General features: G+C 34.4%; 1 protein-coding gene and 1 long non-coding RNA gene across 10 annotated transcripts in view; both read right to left on the bottom strand.

Annotated features, from left to right (window-relative positions):
- kek2 (leucine-rich repeat, immunoglobulin-like domain-containing kekkon 2 protein) overlaps positions 1–16,290 on the bottom strand; it is a 562,599-nt gene that overhangs the window by 65,349 nt on the left and 480,960 nt on the right. The window lies entirely within an intron of this gene.
- On the bottom strand, positions 6,607–7,577 carry LOC141456905 (uncharacterized). Its single transcript, XR_012460106.1, has 3 exons — positions 7,101–7,577; positions 6,907–6,998; positions 6,607–6,820 (listed from the first exon to the last, which is right to left on the bottom strand). It is a non-coding gene; the product is annotated as an uncharacterized lncRNA (long non-coding RNA).

Here is a 16,290-nt window from a genome sequence, read left to right as displayed (position 1 = left end):
GGATTAAAAATAATAAAAAGAGTATAAAAGATAAAATTCCCAAATTTTCTTTATAATATAGGGCAAATCCTCCTTTATAACTGTAATTTTTTGCAGCGTAATTCTTTATAGATTTATAATATTATTTGTGTGTTTGTGAATGGGGCGGTAGTAATTAATGAAAAATTGAAAAACCCACTAATTAAGCAATTATAGCTCTATAGCAAGATTGAAGATTGAATTTCATAAACTCTTTAATTAATGATGGCAGAAGAAAAATAAAATCTGTTAAGCCGCGTACCGTCCTTTCTCGGCGGTACCGTTTGACAGTTCTCCATCTCGCCTTTTTCTATTTCTCTCTCTCTCTCCTTATTCCAATTCTCGTAGTACGCGTTATTTTTCGTTAATCTTTTCCTTTGTTGTCGCCGCCAATATCTTATTTTTCTGCTATTTTGTAGTTTTGTTTATTTCTCAGTTCCCATGGTTTCAACCTTCCCCTTCTCTATCCTCTCTTACCCGTGGGGTTTTTTTCCGTCTGCTGTAGTTCAGTACGCCGCTGACTTTTGTGCAAATAAGTTAGTGCTCCTCAATTCCATACCGCTTCATAACGAGTCGACGTCTGGCCCTGCTCTGCATCAGATATAGTACGCGTCCGAACGCTTCAAGTACAGCTTTTCGTACTTCCGCAACGCTTCATCATCGGCTGCTTCCGGCCCTACGTCACTCGAGTCTGCCTGCTGGTGTACTTCTTATTGCACCTCAACCTGCTAAGAGTCACTTCCGCTGATATCTAGCACTTCGCTTCATCCGCATCTAGTGCATTGCTTGTACTATTACCTCTTCCTTCATCCGCATCTAGTGCATTGATTGTACTATTACCTCTTCCTTCATCCGCATCTAGTGCACTTGGTGCACTATTACCCTTCCCTCGTCCGCTTACCTCACTTCCAATTCTAATACGCCTCTTTGGGCTTGAAACCCCAATATTTCTTACGCTTCTAGGAGCTCAGCTACACATTACACACACACATCTTTACACACTTGTTTACCTAAGCTCCTTAATAGTTCCTATTCCCTTCTACCGCTTAATTAGAGATCCTTCACCGCCTGGCGGATGCTGTGTGCGCTCGCTTCCGGTGCGTTAAAGGTAAGTGTTTTCTTGACTATTTTCATTACTAAATATTTTCTTTGTATTTATTTATCCCCCCCCCGAGCACGTATCGATTTAAATTACGTTTACATCATCTTCCCCTCTCCGCATCTGGGTGTAAGCCTCACGAGCTTACAAAATCATTAACTACAAATGAAATTAGACTACTGAAATTTAATGAAAACTATACAAATCAGTTTTTTGTTGGCTAAATATTATCTAGTTTGATTTTATTAGTGTTTCCTTTTTTAATGAAATAGTTCTTTAAAAAAACAGAGGAGAAAGGAAATAGTAATTTAAGGTTAATTTCCGTTGCTTCCGGCGGTATATCCCTTGGTTCTATTCTTTAGCTGATTCATTTTCTTCAAACTGTGGAAACATTCTATTTTTTTTAAATACACCTGCATTTAGAAAATAAAATTTTCTTTAAAAATATTAATTTACAAGCTTCTTTTTTCTTTTTGTAAGCGATCTCATGTCTAATTAACGGTAACTCCCTTTCGTGGAGTACGGAAGTTAAATACCTGAGGTTGGTGTTGGACTCCAAATTAACGTTCACCAAACACGTAAATACAGTTTGTGATAAAGCAATAGGTATTATGTGCAGTCTCTTTCCTCTCTTAAACTGCAACTCTAACATAGATTTTCTTAATAAAAATAGTTATTTATTTAACAAGTGCGGAAAGTAGTACTTTTCCTCACACGAGGCAGGGTTTGCACGCACGAGCAAGCGAAGCGAGGCGAGTGCAAGTGCTAATTGCCGAGTGTGAGGAAAATACTTTACACTCGAGTTAAATATTATATTTTTTCTGCAACCATTAGGGTTATTAACTAAAAAAAAAAAAACTAAACAGGAATCACTAGAATCCATTTTAAATTTCTATAAGGTAACACTATAACCTTTTTAACTGTTATAATTAAAAATATCTAATTATTTATTAAAGTATTATTTTTATTTCTATATTCCTTTCAATTTTTATTTTATTTTTTAATATTCGTTTTTTAATTATTTAAATAAAATAAATTTAAATAAGCTTATTAGAGTTTTACAGAAAATATTTAATAACAAAACTTCTTCAATCAAGGAAGCACATAAAAGTTTTTTCACTCACTAGTGAAGAAAGTGACACTGATGGGAATTTTTCCCCACTAGTGAGGTTAAGTTGGGCATTACACAGCTGATTTTAATTGAGTAATGAGAACATTCCTACATGGTTGCAGAAAAACTAATTTACTATTTGAACATCCGTCCAGTACTCTTATATGCAGCCCCTTTGTGGTCCAATACTTGTTGCACCAACTATGGGAAGTTACAAAGAGTCTAAAATAAATGTTTAAGGCTAGTTGGGTCATATCCCCGGTGGACGCCCATAGACTACGTACAATGTACAAGTAGCACTTGATGTTGCCAGGGTGTCTACATTTATCTATAGCGCCACGGAAAAATTTGTAACTTCCTATATACGAGTACATAGTCCCTACCTGCATGTAAGAAGTATTGTAGACTATAACTTAAGTTCACTCAGTTATAAAAAAATATAAGCACAAAAGACTAAAGCATATTTTGGTTTAATTAACTAAATGTAAGATTATTATATTATTTTTAGCCTTAGTATTAAGTTTGACCGATTTACCAATGTAACTATTAAAGTTATGGAGTGTATATAGGCACTGCAGCCTGAAACCTCCTTTTGTTTAATTAGTATTTGTATTCTATTTTAAACTACGAAATAAACTTTTTCAATTTCTATTTCAATTTTTTAAGCAAACTGTATCCATAGCCATATTTCCACAAGCATATTCCAACTTTTTAATTATAATTTCATTGTAAAAGACTTTTCTTGCTGAAAGAAAATTGTCTAGAAATTCCCAAGAGGTAAATTGATTTAATTTTAACAGAATGTAACTTTAATATCTGTTATAATAAGATAATTGAGTTTCATAAAGAAGTCATCATAACAAATGTATTATATACATCGTTTAATAAGTTCGTAAAACGAATCTCTTTTGCTTATTAATCTCTTTTCTGTTTTCATTTAAATTTACATTGTAATTTGAATTGTTTTAAAGAAATAAAGTTTGATGATGAAAAAGATGTGTTTATGAATTTGTCTTCTCCGAAAAGCAGAATCTGAATGTATAATGTATACATTATATATATTTCAATTAATCGATTATATTTCAGTTTCAAATGATTCTTAGAAAAGCAGGTTTTCTTTAAAGGTAACCAACGTAATTTATTTATTATCAAACAAATAGAGACATTAGTTTCAAGGTATTTCTGTAACCAATCGATAGATTGTAATCGAAATTTACTTTAAGAAGCTTTTACATATAATAAACACGTTTACTTTATCAGTTCTACAAAGCGTAAACATTTATTTGTAGTTAAATATTTGAATTCAACGAAGCATTTAGTATTTTTATAAAATATATTATAACTACATAATTACTTACATTTAATTTAAGTTTAGTCTAATACCATACTTAAGGTATCAATTAAACGTAAAAACCCTGGAAAACCTTAAGAAACTGTGTAATTTGCCAAAGTTCATATCTAAAATTTTGCTAAAATTCACTTTTAGTATCAGTAGAACATAATGGTAAAGGAGCTCGCGGCGGAATCTTCAGCGGTATGGTGTGTAGGATTGGACCAAAGTACCAGCCAATCATGTGTCAGGCAGCTGGAATTCTCCATTTTACCCCTTTCCAACATAGCCAATGCGAAACAGGAGTCATATTGGACAATATAAAGGCCTGCTAACCTACTTCTAATTGGCTGACAGTTTCCTCCAATCTGAAAATTCTTTTTTACTAAGTACTTTTACAGTGAGCTCCTCGTTCGTTTTTTTTTCTGTTTTTAGATAGGAATTCATGACATATTACATTTTTTTTTTCTAATGTACTAAATTTTCGGGATTTTGTCCTTTATTAAAACTGATTTCCTGTATTATTAAGCGTATTTTAAATGATATATTTTAATTGTTTATCGATAATTATTTAGTTTTTATTAATCACTTAGAAAAGCAGGTTTTCTTTCTATATAACAAACGCATTTTATTTATTATCAGAGTGAAGGTTAAACACTGTAAAATAGTAATTTTAATTTCAAGGTTTTTCTGTAACTAATCAATGGATTTTAATCAAAGTTAAGATGCGTATAAAAATTATAAAATATTCAGTTTATTTGCTGTACAATGTGTGACGTTCTTTTTTAATTAAATGTTTAAATTCAAAGTAGCATTTAGTAACAATGGTGAGTTACTTGAGCAAATACTTTGTACGAGTAGATGTAAATTGCGATGAAAAGAAATGGGACCGTGACATCTAAAAAGATCTAAACAATATTAATGAAAATTTTATGCTGTAAAATTACCTAAATATCAATTGTTATTTACGATTAAATAAATGCTTTTTTGAATGTTTTTGCATGGCTCAAATACGAGCTGATGAATGACGAATGTAATGTTAGGTGCCTGCTGATTTGTGTTCCTTTAGTTGTTTAATCAACCTTTTTAAACTGTAAGTTTTTGTTAAGGAGAATTGTAGAAAAACCAGCTATTACCAAGACTCAGACCTAGATTCTTTTGTTTGCATATGTTTCATTAAAATTATAATCTATTGTTCCTCTCTTTGCTGTATGTTAATAAGGATTATTTATGTTAATATATTAGAGAGGTACATCATTCTTTCTAAATAAAACCATTCAATGTAGTTTTATAAAAGTTTGCTTTATTGATTTTTTTACATTTTATAATATTAAACAAAATGAATTTTTTTTAGATTTACAAACTTTTTACGGATTTAATCTTATTAAAAATATTATTAATAATATTTAAATAATATTGACGAGTTGGAAGTTAAGAGTTCATTATGGTTGAAATGAGTGTTAGACTAAAGGAAGGATAATCTCTGTGGCAGAAGTAAGGCTAGGTTTGTGTGGCACTTGGATATATGTGGAGCAATAATACCAAGAGGAGTTAGAAGATAAGAAGAGTTGGTTCTTCTTGGAGAAGATAGGAGAGTATGAGACAGACCACTTGTAAATCAAGGCTGGAACGCGTATGAAAACATTCTCTACAGCCACACTCTTGTTATACGCCCTCCAGTTGAACACTTCTCCCTTGTTCAGCAAGGGGTCTTCTGCTAGCACCTCCTCTAAAGATATACGCTCTTCACCAGTTCAAACATTACACTTTACAGCACACAATGTCCATCTGCAGATATACTACACACTCTGCCTTACTTACCTTTTCACAAAACTTACCTTTACTACCCACCTACCCTTCGCCAGATCCACTCACTTTGAATTGTCACCATGGACTATATTATGTTACGTGTGCACTCCAGTTTCTGCGCAGTATTTCACTATCTGTTTATCGTACAAACTGTTATTACATTCCTTGTACTAACTTGAAAAGATCAACTCTAAAGGCATGTTACACGTCTGGGCGTTTTCTAATTAAAGTTTTACATTTTATAGTTCATTTTCTCCTTCTATTTCTTCCTCTTGGATTTTTCGAGAATAGGATATTAATATTTTTAAAGATATCTAAAATAGCAGTATACTTAATCTTAGTTTTCCTTCAGGATATCATATTTGGCTTAGATAAGGTCGCTAAAAATAACCTGAATTTTTTTTTTTTTAATGTAAATACAAACATAAGTTTTCTGTAAGCAACAAGTTTAATTTTGGATACTTGCTCCATGACTCAGGAAGATTTTTTCTATTTATTTATTTTAAAAAGGATATCGCATAAATGGTGTTTGTGATTGTCAATGCATTGCTGCAAGTGCATTCTGATAATAATGTATGGTCAGTTCGCTCACACGGTGTACAAATAACGCCCTAGGAACCTACAAGAACTGAAGCAAAGCAAATATCAAGCCATGCTGGCTCAAGCTATTACCTGAGAGTTTCAGAATGAGCTTGAAGTAATGCATTAACATTCACGATATGCTTTTTAAAACTAAGTCAGAAAAATTTCTTGAGTCATTAAGTAAGAAACCAAAATTAAATTTATTGCATACAACTTATGTATTTATTTACTATATTCTAAAAATGGGGAGGTTATTTTTTGTTTTTGTTTTTTAAAAGGTGCTCAACATGTAAGGTCCTTCGCACCTGACAATGCTTCAGAATGACACTATACTAGTCGCTACTCTATGCCCATTGGGCACGGCGGAGGTTATTTTGATGCACTCTGTAGTTGCATAAAAAACGACCTAATTCATCAACCAGGTGTACGTCATTAATGCACTCCTTTTTTTTATCGCTTTTCTTTTTTTCAGTTATCTTTTATTTAGACTCATAATTGCATAAATATGGTTGTTACGTATTTGCACGCTCGGTAGAGCTCGTCCGGCACCACTAAATGGTTTCCGGGTATAATTAGATCACTGCAGGAGCTCCGCAGGAGCCCTAGGCAGGTCTTGCTGTAGATATAAAGGTGGGGCGACAAAAAAAACCAGGAAAGCACTTGATCAAAATAATGAGTTTATTGTCGAACAAGCACCTCCTCAGTTCGTTCGCCTCACGTCCGAGCCCGAAAACGTCCACTGACTAATGGGTACGCCCTGGGAATTCCTCTGAGTGCCTGAAGGGCAGGCAATCCCTTCCAGGGCTGTCCACAGGTCGCTGAATAGGGATGCTCTCGCATCCGTCGGAGGACCAGCAGCAAGGCTGCACAACTGTTGACACAAAAATACCTATATGAGAGCACTAGGAGAGGTGGTAGCTGCAGTGCAATTAAAATAGTTACGAGGCGTATACTTGCCTAGAAGTTAGCACCGGTCCGTGCACCTCGTGTAATTAGAAATTGTTCTCTCCTGACTGTAGGTGTGGAGCTGGCAGTGACGAGTCACTTAACTTGAATTGAATAGATGATTAGTAAGGAAAAGAAAACTTTGAGCTAATACTGAAGGTAGTGAAATGAAACAAGAGGAAATGATATAAGAGAAAAAAAATTACCTTCAGGAAGATTGCCACACTCAATTAAATGGCTTCGGCCGACCTACATTAACATCCTGCAAGGCGTCGAGCAAAGATACAAAGGATAGGAAAGAAAGGAAAGTTGTCTTACACTCAACGCAGAAGAGGTTAATATAAGTCACGAGCATCCGCCTGATGTAGCTCTAGTTAGAATGGTGACTTCTCTGGTCACTGCAGATCCAGCTCCGAAAGATGATTAACCAAATATAACTGGATTGATAGTGTATTCACTTAGAATAAAAAATGTGGTCTGATTTGGTTGCACACGAGGTCAAGAAGAGGAAGCAGAAGTACGTTAGGTTATATACTGGTTACCACGACTGGGGCCCTGCCACTTAGGTAGGAGAGAGAGTAGGAGAACACTGGTACCCTGTGTTGGGCTAGCATGGTACACCAGTGCCCCAAGCGACCAAATTTGTAAGTCTCTCACCTCGTTACGTGTTTCGCTGCATTATAATTCCCCTAATTATAGAAATACGTAACAATGGTATTGATTTGTATTTTATTTATTTAGGTTAGTAAACAAGCAGATTCTATTTCATAATAAAGTTTCTATTATCAGAGGAAGAAGTTTATCAATTTTGAATATATATAACTTTAACTGTACCAAATTGCTTAACAACGTGTCGGAGCACAGAACATTAGAAATTTACAAACCATTTCTTCTAGGATAATAACGTTTCAGCGGTTAGTATCCTAGTCTAACAACACTATCACTGACACTCTTAACTGATGGTGGTTGTTGTGTACAACTGTTTGGGTTTGGCGAATCCACAAGTTCATCTCAACAACAAAACAAGCAAACATATTTTGCACAAAATATACAATTTACAGACGCCTGCAATATGTGATAGTAAACACTTAGTCATTTGAGAGTGGTACTATAGAACTAACTTTTAGATCACAGTATTTCTGTTTTGTTTCTTTTTTTTTACAGCCACTTCTAAAAAAATCTAATCTGACAAGATCTGTCAGCTTTTACTTCATTTCCTATTAGGATAACTCTAAACTAAGAGGCTAAGACTTTTTACAACTCTAGTCATCTATACTACGAAGGTTGTTTGAAAAGTCCGTGCAAAGTCAGAGAGATAGCACTACTGGCGCGTATCGAGGTTATGTTTAGTTAGTAGCATCTCTTGGAAGAACACACACCAAGTTTCAGCCAGATCGGTCTATTTCTTTGTGTTTGGCATTCGTTTGAATCGAGGAAGTCGAGTGATTTTCAAAAAATGGACGAAAAAGAATTTCGTGTGTTGATTAAACACTACTTTATGAAAGGCAAAACGCCTCAGGAGACTAAAGAGAAGCTTGATAAACATTATGGCGACTCTGCACCTTCGATTAGAACAGTTTATAAGTGGTTTCAAAATTTTCGGAGTGGCCATATGGGCACAAGTGACGCTGAACGTTCTGGACGCCCTGTAGAGGTTACTACTCCAGAAATCATTGATAAAATCCATGATATGGTGATGGATGACAGAAGAGTGAAGGTGCGTGAGATTGCTAGTGCTGTGGGCATCTCGAATGAACGGGTACATAATATTTTGCATCAACATTTGGACATGACAAAGCTATCCGAGATGGGTCATTGCTCACGCTTGACCAAAAACGAAATCGTGTGAAGTGTTGCAAGGACGGTTTTCAGCTGTTCCAGAAGAATCCGCAGGACTTTAAGCCTCGTTTCGTCACTGTGGATGAAACATGGATACATCACTACACTCCTGAGACCAAAGAACAATCTAAACAATGGGTTACCATGGGGGAATCTGCGCCAAAAAAGGCGAAGACCGTTCCTTCGGCCGGAAAGATTATGGCAACTGTCTTTTGGGATTCGCAAGGAATAATCCTCATCGACTATCTGGAAAAGGGTAAAACTATTACAGGTGCATATTATTCATCGTTATTGGACCGTTTGAAAACCGAGCTGCAAGAAAAACGCCCACGATTGGCCCACAAAAAAGTCCTTTTCCATCACGACAACGCACCAGCTCACACCTCAGCAGTTGTGGTCGCAAAATTAATGGAAATAGGGTTCCAACTCGTTTCACATCCCCCCTATTCTCCAGACTTGGCTCCCTCGGACTACTATTTGTTCCCCAATATGAAGAAATGGCTGGCGGGAAAAAGATTTTATTCAAACGAGGAGGTGATTGCAGAAACGAATGGCTATTTTTCAGACTTGGACAAATCCTATTATTCGGAAGGGATCAACAAACTAGAGCAGCGTTGGACGAAGTGTATAAGCCTAAAAGGAGACTATGTTGAAAAATAAAAAAGGTTTACCCCAAAAAATTAAATAGTTTTTATTTTTGCACGGACTTTTCAAACGACCCTCGTATAGTCAATAAATTGGGACGTAATTCAGTATTTTTATTTGTATTGCAAAAGATATCAAAAGACAAACATTTGATCTAATAAGAGTTCAAATTAAGAGAAAATTTTATTTTATTTTTTATATTTAATCTTTAATTGAAATTTACAACTGCAACAACTGTTGCAACAAGTAAATGTGACATAAGATAAAACAATATCATGAATATGGATCGGAGAAGGCACCCAGTGGGATCACTCAATTAACGGGAAATATATACTATTATCGTATATCTGTTGCACGAGTATATAAGGAGAAAAGAAGAGGACCAAGGATGCTGCCCTGGGAGAAGGATCTGGAAGGTGATGAGATGATAAAATGCGGACAAGAGCATTGGAATGAGTCAAATTTAAGAGCTAGCTGGTAAAAGTAGTGAGTAAAGTTCATAAGTTAAATACAAAAAAAATTTCTCTCGCTTGAGAACAAAAGTATAACTTTATTCTCTAGTTTTCATTGAATAATTGTTTCATTATTTTACCGGATGCAGAAAGAAACAGAACAAATAAACATTTCTCTTGTACCCTGTTTCCAGTTTCATTAGAATAAAGGCATGAAAACTGCTAGAAACAGGATATGTCAGTGATTTTCATTTGAAAAACACAATTTGTTTTCTCATACGGTGGAGACAGTAGCGGAAGAACATCGAAATCAACATTCAGTACGGGCCAAGTAAGTACGAGTATATATGATAAACTTCCACAGAAAACAGTACGCAATTTCCTGCTCGATGGAGAGTTTGGTTTGCATTGCCTTTTTTTTCCCCATCTCATCCTCGTGATATAGTGATATATTTATCCAACTCACACTGTAGAATGATAAAAATCAATAGAAACTAGTTGAGATAGTGTAACCAACGTATAATATTGGCATGAAAATCAGTGTTATTTAAATAGTAGAACATAATTGCCATTAATTACTAATGTTTTAGTACTTAATAATATTGGACCACTCAGTGCGAGCACTTCGCATAAGAGGATTACCCAAACTTTAGCAAATAACGTAGACCCATTGGCGCTTAAGATGTCTATAAGAATGGTCAGGAGTACGGTGACCATTCGTACTGTTTTTGGCAGGACAGTACTGTTTTTTAAGACGCTGTCCTTTTGTTTTTTAAGCATAAATGTCCTGTGTTTTATTTATTTGACTGTTTTTCAATGAAATTTAAATTATACTCAAATTTATTTTTTGAATGTAAAAATATAGTATAAATGTATAATAATTAAGTTCGCAAATAATCGTTTAGAAATTTTTTTTTTTGTGTGTATTAACTTTCGATGAACCTTTAGCGTAAAACGCAACCTGTTTTACCGATTGAGTAGACTAGTCGACTAGTGTAAACATCGATCGCTAAATGTCATGTAAAAACAAATAACTAAACTAACCTATATACTATGCTATTATATGGCCATTGTTTTGTAATAACCGATCTCGTGTTAATAAATGTATTAATATTTTTTATAGTTTTTTTTTTGCTCCTTGTCCTGTTTTTTGATACAAAATAATGGTCACCGTAGTCAGGAGTTATTTGACAGTAAGCGGGAGCGATAGACTTGTAGAATTTCTTGAATCTGATTGAAACTAACTAGGACAAGAAAAGAATATTGAGGACATTATGGATGGGTTTGGTTGGGTACTATAGAAGGGAGCAGTGCCGATTATACGAAGGAGTTTTAATTGTAAGTTTTGGGTTCATAGAAGGATGTAAAGCTCGGCAAAACCCTACAGTTCCAATTCCGTAAGTCCAAATTGGATTGAGTAGTAAAGTGCTTTAAACAAACAAATAATTGAATTTTTAATTTTTTATACTGAACTGGGAATCATCAAATTAATATTTATTAAAGAGAGAATAATCATAAATTTATTTACTTTATTGCGCACTTTTATGGCCTACATAAAAGTATGATAAATAAAAACGGTTTATATCGTGTAATTTTTCTTTTATTGTTCTACTTGTCTAGGACTTGTTTTCATGAGCATTTTTATTTAAAAAATTACATGTCCCCGGGTATTCAATCAAAGCGGTAAAAAATACTTACTCATTTTTAAAGTAAATATCCAACTAGTTACAAACTAGAAATGGTCTGATTATTAAGGAAATGAAAGCATATAGTTAATTATATTATATAGTTATATTATAGTTAATTTTCACTTAAATATTATGTACAATGTATAGGATGGCCGACAACAGATAAGAGCATTACTATTAAGATTTGGGCAGTCGGATTTCTATTATTTACATCGCAATGACGGCTTTGCATTCTAAATTAATATCCACCATTCCCAGAGTCTAGGCTCTGTAAATTTAATAATTAGTTGGATGTTAGATATAATTTAAATAAACTATAAAATATTAAATTAATTCAGAAATCAAATTATTCTTGTTTTAATTTTTTGTAATCATTCCACAAATTTAGAACAAAATAACTCTTGAATCTTTAAAACAATTCTTTGAATCATTTTTCCTAATAGTTGTTTTTACAACTGAACCTAATAATGTACTGTATTTCGCACCTCCTCTCTAAATTACACCCGGCTATCCCTAATCTCCCAGTCTTTTCTAAACTGCCGACCCAACCGTGTTATTCTCGCTGGTTCATACCTCCCTCTAGGACAATTCCTTTGCTAGTCCTTTCCTTGTCTAGTTGTTGAGATTCAGCATTATCTGATTCTGTCCTTTAATAAGTAGATCGATATGGCGCCTCCAAAACCGTTTTCCCTTCCATTTTACTAAGTACACCCTCTGGCGTACTTTTTCTTCTAATCATGCTTCTTTTCCAATCCCAATGAGTTGGATCTCTGAAGTCACGGGCATATAACGCGTTTGGACTCCTCTTTTCTGTTCTCTGGGATACGGTTTCACTTATAATTCTTAATTTGCTCTTAATTAGATGTTTCCTCGTTTGAATATTAGCAAAGGATCCTAACGCATGCGAAACTTTGGTCCAAAACAATAGTTTATCTCCAGTTGTGCAATGTCACGATGTTTCTTGATTAAGGTATCTATTCTTTAAATTAATTTTCTACATTGCTAGCGGGGTAATAAGGAGTTGATCTTATGTATTTTATTCCATTGATAGATAAAAAAAAAAAAAAAAAAAATCATAGTAACTGGCACAAAAATTGAAGAACTTGAAAATATTTAGTTAAAACCACACAATTAGAGTTTAGTTCTGCGATTAGTTTCTTGTTCATTATCTAGGCAGTTCCATTAAACCGTAGGTATTTGGACTGCTTATTAAATTCCTTTGAAAGATTGCTATAATTTTGTTAATATACAACTCACTTTTTTTTATCTGAAGTGGTTACACTACGAAACCTTAAAAAGGAAATAATATTATTGAGTTTATCCTTTTATTTAATATGACCTAGATGTCTGAAATACTTGCGAATACTACAGGATTGTAGCTTGGATCTGGTGGCTTAATACCTGAAAGAGAAGTATGTATGAAAGAGGATGTGAGCAATGAGGCGGTGAGGATGTTGAAAGCGAATATTCCCGCGGATCAGCCGGCCGAATGGGTATGTTGTAACATTAATCCTGATGGAGGAAATGTTAGAATGGGCAGGACGATAACAAGGATAAAGTGCTTCAGCATCTCGCGCTTTTTCCACTCAATTACAGTTCATCCTTGGTAGCCTTTCACGAAACTTACTAAAATACCGCTTCGCCATTCTCACCATCACCACTTTACAATGTAACCAGTATAAATATAACCTTACTTTCAGAGTAGCCTTGTGCTCTGCTCTGTAACCACAATATTTATATTCCTGAGGGAAACATTTTACATTCCTATTTAATATTACGGAACAAATTATTGCCATTTTCTTTACATTCTCTGACTAGTTAATGAAAGCGCTTAATATTAGGTTTTTACCGACAAATATTCGTTTAGAGCATGCTTGACTAAAAAAAAAGTGCATAGGAAATGGTCTGCATGGAGAACAAAACATCTCAAAAACCAACAATCGATAGTAGGTGAAACATGCGATTGTGTCCGACCACAGAACCTGATAGCAACTCTGCATCGTAGTGATTAAAATCCATCAAACAAAAGTTACTTCTTAAATGAACGGATTTTTCCATTTTTTTTCAGATTTTCGTCAAAAAAAATTGATTTTTCTTAACTTTTCACACACAAATCGCGTTTCACTTCTTGGCGTTCTACGACAGTTTTTTTTTGTTTTCAATCATCTATTTATATAACAAAAAAAGAATTAATGCGGAATGGTCTATTGGTTTTCATTTTTCGTGGTTAGTGTGGAAATTCTAACTTCAAAGCAGCTACACTTTTGACATGGAAATCATCGTATTATCTCCTTAAAAAAAACTAATAGTTTTAAAAGTTAAGTATAAAGGGTTGATTAAACGCCAAAAGGTACACAAATCAGCCAGTACCCAACATTTCATTCATACTTCTAGGTATCACACTTTTTAGAATGTATTTAGATGTCACAGACCCTTGTGCTAGCCATACATCATCCATTAATACGAGGGTCGTTTGAAAAGTTCGTGCAAAAATAAAAACTACATAATTTTTTGGGGTAAACCTTTTTTATTTTTCAACATAGTCTCCTTTTAGGCTGCTCTAGTTTGTTGATCCCTTCCGTATAATAGGATTTGTCCAAGTCTGAAAAATAGCCATTCGTTTCTGCAATCACCTTCTCGTTTGAATAAAATCTTTTTCCCGCCAGCCATTTCTTCATATTGGGGAACAAATAGTAGTCCGAGGGAGCCAAGTCTGGAGAATAGGGGGGGATGTGAAACGAGTTGGAACCCTATTTCCATTAATTTTGCGACCACAACTGCTGAGGTGTGAGCTGGTGCGTTGTCGTGATGGAAAAGGACTTTTTTGGTGGGCCAATCGTGGGCGTTTTTCTTGCAGCTCGGTTTTCAAACGGTCCAATAACGATGAATAATATGCACCTGTAATAGTTTTACCCTTTTCCAGATAGTCGATGAGGATTATTCCTTGCGAATCCCAAAAGACAGTCGCCATAATCTTTCCGGCCGAAGGAACGGTCTTCGCCTTTTTTGGCGCGGATTCCCCCTTGGTAACCCATTGTTTAGATTGTTCTTTGGTCTCAGGAGTGTAGTGATGTATCCATGTTTCATCCACAGTGATGAAACGACGCTTAAAGTCCTGCGGATTCTTCTGGAACAGCTGCAAACCGTCCTTGCAACACTTCACACGATTTGAAAATCGCTCGACTTCCTCGATTCAAACGAATGCCAAACACAAAGAAATAGACCGATCTGGCTGAAACTTGGTGTGTGTTCTTCCAAGAGATGCTACTAACTAAACATACCCTCGATACGCGCCAGTAGTGCTATCTCTCTGACTTTGCACGGACTTTTCAAACGACCCTCGTACATTTCTGTTAGATTAATAAAAGATGTATCTCATTATCATAGTTAGTATTAAAAAGGCACTGCATTTTAACTCTATTCCAAATTATTCTTGTGATTTATCTTCATTCTGAATAATCATCACATTCACTCCCATATTAAGGAAAAAAAAGGGAAAGTTGGAGTTGGTCTTTTACTGTTTTAATTTGAATTACTGAGTAAAAACGAAATTTCAGTCTTGAATTCGTCTTAAGTGTCCCATAACAAATAAATTATATTTGTAATACAATTCATTCATTTTCGAACTTTAATTTAATGTAGCCCTGTATTGAGTACTTGTTGTAAAGAAGTTTTATAACCAACTAAAAATGTGCATGTCTATTTTATATTACATAGTATATACTTATAAAACATTGTGAGAAGAACACCTAGATTAACAATTTAATTGAAGAAAACTTCATTAACATTTAAAATATTAATAAATAAATTAATTAATAAATAATTAATAAATAAACTAGATTAATTATTAATTACATATTATTTTTAACGCTTATAACTAGGTATTAGATAAAGTAAAGGTACCAATCAGTTTAATTGAACAATGAACTTAAACCGACGATTTTTACTTCCTTCTGCTGCGCTTAACTTCCACTTAAATCAGATGCCAAAAACAAAATAAAATCTAATATATATGTTGGTATATACATTTTTAATTTTTATATTTTTCATTAACATTTTTTTTGTTTAAACCTTTGCATTATTTAATTTAATATCAGAAACAGAAAGGGTGTTTAAGTATAAAAGAGGGGTGAACACAGTTCTGTTCGTGCACCTTTATCTTCAGTTGTGTGCTTCACTTTTCTAGAAATGTCAAAATGTATTTGTAGCTTTCTAGAAGTCGAGATAGGTTCGGAATGGAAAGAGCAGGAGTTTCAGCGAGGTGAAATCACTGTACAAGGAAGATCATCACTTTAAGCAGTGCTTGAAAATAGGACCCAGGATACGTTCCTTTGGAACTCTTATTATCATAAGAATAGGACACTTTATTTAGTAAGAAATGGCTACATGGAAAAACCGGTCTCTCAGGTATAATTTAAGGATAAATAAGGAAATATTGGGTAGATTTACTTTGATATCTTCGACAGTAACCCCGAAGACGAATTGCATGTAAGATATCGAGTAAAGCTCCACGTATTGAACTGTTAACTTCGTAAAAAAGAAAGGGCTGCATTAATTGCAAGGCTGTGAAGTTTTTGATACAAAATGCATTTGTCTGAGCATAAACTGGTGATCAGAAAAAGGTTTTAAAAAAAATAGTTCCGAGGACAGGAATTAAGCGTTTATGAACGAGTTTTTCAAGGATTTTGGACTCTACTTGGAGAAGATCTGTTAAGTTCGAGTATCATAAGTTAAGTTGCCTAGGTTTGGATGTCTTCTTTAAGATGAAGCAT

This window comes from Rhodnius prolixus, unplaced genomic scaffold (assembly GCF_049639745.1).
Source record: "Rhodnius prolixus isolate KJV_2025 unplaced genomic scaffold, Rpr scaffold_10, whole genome shotgun sequence".
In the NCBI taxonomy this organism is placed as follows: domain Eukaryota; kingdom Metazoa; phylum Arthropoda; class Insecta; order Hemiptera; family Reduviidae; genus Rhodnius; species Rhodnius prolixus.
Note: the sequence above shows the minus strand (reverse complement) of the source record. Positions and strands in the feature narration are given on the sequence as shown.